Source organism: Hyposmocoma kahamanoa, unplaced genomic scaffold, assembly GCF_003589595.1.
Source record: "Hyposmocoma kahamanoa isolate Upper Pololo Valley unplaced genomic scaffold, ASM358959v1 270, whole genome shotgun sequence".
Classification (NCBI taxonomy): domain Eukaryota; kingdom Metazoa; phylum Arthropoda; class Insecta; order Lepidoptera; family Cosmopterigidae; genus Hyposmocoma; species Hyposmocoma kahamanoa.
In genome coordinates this window covers 2,176,761-2,182,760 of record NW_020653770.1, presented here as the reverse complement: position 1 = coordinate 2,182,760, position 6,000 = coordinate 2,176,761, and positions in this window count along the sequence as shown.

Below are 6,000 nucleotides of genomic sequence, written 5' to 3'. Positions count from 1 at the left end.
TAAGTTTATTTGAAAAGAGCAATCCCTAGAGTTTCTTGCTCGTTCTTTTCAGGGAGGTCAGCGTAATGAACGAGCAGTAGCTTAAATGTGACGATTTCAAGTGTTTTATTTCACGTATGGAATAAATAATCTTTGACTTTAACTTCACGTAGCCGGGGCATCTATTCATACTTTGGTGCACCGATAACCGAGCTAACTAAACTAACCCAAACATCCCACTAAACTGTGTAAGTGTAAAAGATGTCGCCCTTATGCCGCTCTTCACCCGCACACGTATACATAGTGTAGCACGTCATTACTTACTATGTATTTTCTTAGCCTTGCATGCAACTACGTAAGCTAAGCTAGGTAAGCTCTCGTAGCTTCGTTGGCGGTGTGGCCTGCGCTTTAACTACGTCCCTGCATACCCTTCTTGGTTCATCGTTGAGTTATTAGGTACAACCAGATAAATAATCATTCAAATGGCAACTGAAGAACACTTATCGAGCTTACAAAGTGGGTGTTAGCAAGATTACTGCTTATAAATGTTTTGATATCGACGCTACACTGCCTTTGGAATTTTTAAAAACTTTATTTAAATATATTTTTGTGATATTACAGTTTCACTTTGTACCATCTTAAAATCAATCAGATTGGTATGTTTAACAAAATTATTACAAATCAACAATACAATTATGATTACTGTGATACATCTACAAATGTTGCAATATTATAGACTGCTTAAGTATCATAATTAATATTTAGTTGAAATCTGTAGGTTTTTCGTTATTCTTATAATGAATATGAAAACAAAATTAACAATAACAAACTTTATGTCCATTTTGCAAGTTTGTAACCAAATAATTTTATTAAGACATTAAAAAATTGTTGATAGTGTAATTCTTTTCGTGAAGATATTTTGGGAAATTATTTTTCAAAGGAATTAATAGTAATATTATACAGAATACAATTTGTAGAAATTTTACATCTCTTTTTTGTGTTGAATTCGTCTTAATTATAGTTTACATCCATTAGCAACATTATTGAAGCGCAGCGAGCGAAGTTGTTATGGCGTCCACTCAAATTACACAATAATCTATGAATGGAATTACACGGTCGCTTCTCATCTTAAATTTTTTAAATTTAATCAATAAAAATATATAGGAAATGGAACTATTGTTCCGGATTTAAATCGTGTATATAACAATAGTTTCATTTCCTATGTGTAACAATCGCGAAAACCTAAGAACTCAATAAAAATATAATTCTACAAATCGTAACGAAGGCAAAGCTGATGATCTAAGATAATTACATAAATAATGCATTGAATAATTGAATAGAAAATATTACACATTTGTTTCAGTGAGCAAGTATAATATTATCATTGATTTGTCTATTAACAAAGTGACTTCACTGAAATTGACACTTAGTAAGTAGGTACAGTGTTTTTTTTAATGAGACAGTTTGGGAAATCCAAAACCATATAAGGTACAAGGAGACTGACTTAGGTACCATTAAGTTTTTTGTGAAAACAATTTAGGCATAGTCAATTTTTTGATCATTGAAATGATTTGTCCATAAAAACGAAGAAAATTGATCAAATTGTTTTGATCAAACTCTAGAGATTGCTCTTTTCAAAAACATTTTCACTGTGAATCATAATTGTGTGGAATCTAGACTCTTGTTGTCTTTCCATACTTCCTTATCTAACACACCTTCTCTTCAATTTGGGAATATGACTTTTCAATTAAAATACTTTTAATGTAAGTTTAAAATTTACAAAATGATAATATTAATAGATTGTCCGGAATCTTATCGTAAAAGCGTACATAGTTTCCCGTAAAAGAGACGTTTACCTTAGTTAAACGAAATCGTGGTACCATGAGTTTGGAATTAGCTCTAAGGTTAATAATATGGTTATCTTCTTTCTTATATATTTTTACGAGCATATAAAATATTTGAGTAAATGTATTGTGATGTCATGATACCAGTCTCCTTAAACTTTTCTCTGAGAGTAACCCGACAACCTAAACGGTAAACAAACCGAATCGCTCGTTTTTGCAATACAAATATGGTTTGTATATCTGCCGCTTTAACCCACATGAGAATCCCGTAGGACATTATACTATGGAAGTAACTAAAATAAACTAGTCTAGCAATAACAACGTCGCTAAGCTCACGTATTCCACCGATTGCGTATGCAGCAGAGCTTAATCTGCTGGCTTAGGAAGATATATGTGGAAACCATAGAAGGTCAATATCTAAGGACACTCCCAAAAAGACAGCTTTATTAACAAGGTCTAACTTTTCTCCATTTATTTTTATGATTGGACTAGTCGATTTTACATTAGGTAATTCAAACATAACACACTTTGTCTGCTTGGCATTGACTAGCTACCTTTGAGAGAGTATCGTTAATATTGTCATAGTTAACGTCATGTCTGTCTGTTTTAAAAATCAAGGATGTGTCGTCAGCAAACAATGCTATTTCGCAAAGGTTCTTAACAAAGAATTGTAGATCATTAATAGAGTTGAGAAATAAGACAGGATAATAAGAAATAATTTTCAGCCCTGCCCATGCTGATCATCCACGCAAAGGTCCCGTGTTCGATTCGCGGGCCGGAAGAAATACTTATTTGGCCTACATTTATTTCTCTCGTGAGTTTGGATGTAATTGTGGTTGTCTATGTGTGTATATATATACCCGCGATATATAGGTTTTCCCCAGTGTAGTGCTCTGAATGTGTGCGTTATTATTATTGTATCGAGCGCCTTATAGTCACGCAGAGAAGTATGATCGTCACCAATCTATACATTAACAGTTAATATTACCTAAACTTTATTGTATAACTGAACAAATAGGTCATAGTTGTCGATAAACTAATGCCATTTGAAAATCACTTGTTCAAAACTTATATATCAGCTGATAATAGGTGTGTATACCTATTGGATCTTCGTTGTTAGTTAAAAGCTCAAAATATCATCTAATATTTCATTTAAACTTGCGCTGTAACTTCTAGTAATTCTTAAAAAATAAATGGTTTTGAAATTGTGTTTTCATTTTAATATGGACTCGTTCCTTGCAATATCCTTGTACTTATAGCCCTATTGATCTAAGTAAAATTTCGAAGTTCTGGTGGCCAAAATAACGGAACTAGCTAGTCGACAGTAATATCAATTATAATATCATGTTTTATTATTGAAAAACTTAATTTGAGTAATGCATTGTCAATAAAGGCCAGGCGTCCACTAACAGGACGGCTCGGCATCCCGACATGCAAGCGCACACTGACGGCAAGTATAAATTCTAATAATATTTATATACGATTTCGTGTAACCAAGGTTTTACAATAAGATTCCGGAGCACATAGGTATTAAGATTATCATTTCCTAAATTTTAGACTTATATTAAAAATATTTTAATTCAAAAGTCACATTACAAAATTGAAGAGTATGTAAGATAAGCTTTCTACACACCGAGCCCGCCGACCCGGCGACACAGCCCGCTCCGCTAGGTTTGCTAGAAGACATCGTCGGTTCGAAACCGGCTGGGTCGAAGGATGTTTTTCTAAATGTTCGATCTTCGTATTAAGGTAGGGTCGAGTGGTCGACAGTGTACCAAGTGTACACTGTGAACCGCGCAAATAACTCAGAAACGCGATATTGGAATTTGGTGCAAATTGCAGCAAGTGAGCTTCTAACTATAGGCACCTCTCTCTTCCTAGTCTATAGCGAGCTAGCGGCACAGATGACCGGGGGCGTTGATGTTTCTTATTTTTTACCAAAAAAACTAAAAAAAACGCGAGAATTTCGTTTCATTTGACTTGTTGTCAGATTAATTAATTAAAGATACATATATAACATAATAATAATATTTATAGTACATATTTATTGTCTTCGTTTTCTTTTTCTTATAAGTAATCCATGCGTAGTAGTGGCACATTGTATGTTGATTTTGAACAGTCTGTATGGGCGCGTATAGCGCTGAGAATAGACTGATTTCCTTGCAACACCGCCTGCTCTGATGCGGCGGTAATCGGTGTTTTGTATAACTTTTTGTTGATAATTCCGTTATACTATCTTTTTTTCGTACATTGTTTGCATTTAATAAAAGTGTTATTTTATATATTATGTTAGAAGAGTTGCAACACTCATACAAATCTGTTTAGGTTTAAGAGTGTAAAGTAAAACCGTGTTAATGTTTTTTGTAATTATTAAATAAATTAAAAAAAAAATCAATGCAATTTTTATTGAGGTAGGTAGTCAAAATAAGCAACGGGTTTTTAGGACTAGTATGAGGTGGTGCAGAGTGAACCATTTTTAAGGTGTACACAATGAACCTTAGTGATAAATTAAACATAACTTAGTGATAAATTAAACATAAAAATGTTGATTGGTAGATAATTTAAAAAAAAATCACAAAGTAAGTGCGGGACTGAGTTACAAACCTTCTATTATGAATTTGTGAGACTCAAGTTGTTTTTTTCGTTCTATTTCATTGTTACATCTTTAATTTATATTTCAATTCACAGTTATTTTTCATTATTACATTAGTACAAGTTTGTTTTTTTTTTCAATTATGCTTAATATTTCAGTTGACTGCTCAAAAACTTATTTTTGCAATAATTTAAACAAAAACCGCGTTGTATTTCACAATTTTAATAAAAATACAATAGTTTGCTGACTATTGTAACAATCGTGTCAATTGTGGGTCCCATTGGTTCATTGTGTACCAGCCCCTGGTTCAATAAGTACCATGGGGTAAAAATATGATTTTAGAAGGATTGACTGTATTTGGACAACAATGAAGTACTACTTTATAATACCCATTAAAATTACCTATCATTCTATGCAAATAGCGTATAATTTAGGTCCATAGATCCAAAGTTACAGCTCTTGAAAATTTAGGTGGTTCATTGTGAAACATCTTACTTATTCGACACCTAAAAATTCCTTGCCGTCCCGTCCCGTCAGTGGACGTCGAGCCTAATATATCAAGGAAACGTATTATTAATTAACAAATAAGTTTTATTGTTTTCTTAATGCATTATAGTTGACAAGACAAATTATTTATTTCAAAAGTTTCACAGTAGCGCAACACACAATTATTGAATTAATATTTATTTAGACAGTGTACAATATTTGTGTTTTATAATATACCAGCTACAATTACAGCTCTTCGACGACTTATTGACCGTAACCTAAAAGCGAATGTTTGTGTTGACTACACCAAGCAAGAAGTTACATTAAAAACAATTAGATGTGTTGCTGTTGTTGTTACCAAGTTGTTAGAAAACTAAAGAATCTATGGAACTTATTTGAGCTTTACCTAGTTGTAAAGCCAAAAATATTAATATAAAAATGGCGCGTCTGTTTGGAGAAAATAAAACAACGAAATTAAATATAAGGCCAAAATGTCTCATGACCAACGAAATTCTATTAAACAATGTTTTAGACAAAGACTTTCAAAAAATGTTGCGACCACTCAATCTAATTCATTCTGTGATTTTCTTGAAAAAGTATTATATTCGTGATAACTTCGTCACACCAAATTCTCTTAAAACTAAAATTGTGTGTTTCTGTGTTATTATGATTATGTTACTATATTTTGTTTCTTTCACTCTTGCACAAATTATTATACTATTTAACGCTAAGTTTACAGGTGTAGGTGTAACCTTCCTAATTTTAAATTGCGTCGATCTTGTATTTTATCCAATAACCGTTTTACTCTTATTCAAACAGAAAGTTTGTTGCAGCAATGATAATATTAAATTAATTCTAAAATTGCAAGAAATAGAAAATGTAACAAAGTTTTCCCAAAGTAATAAGATGTATACGATTATCAACTGGATGTTGGGAATAAGTTTATTATTGTATACAATAGTTAGCACAATACGTAATTTTTCTGTTGTGCGTAATTCTGATCTATGTAGTTATATATGTCTATATTGCATAAATATGAATTCAATGTATTCAACTCGTGTTACAAGTCTACTTAAAAATCACATGGAAATTTGTACA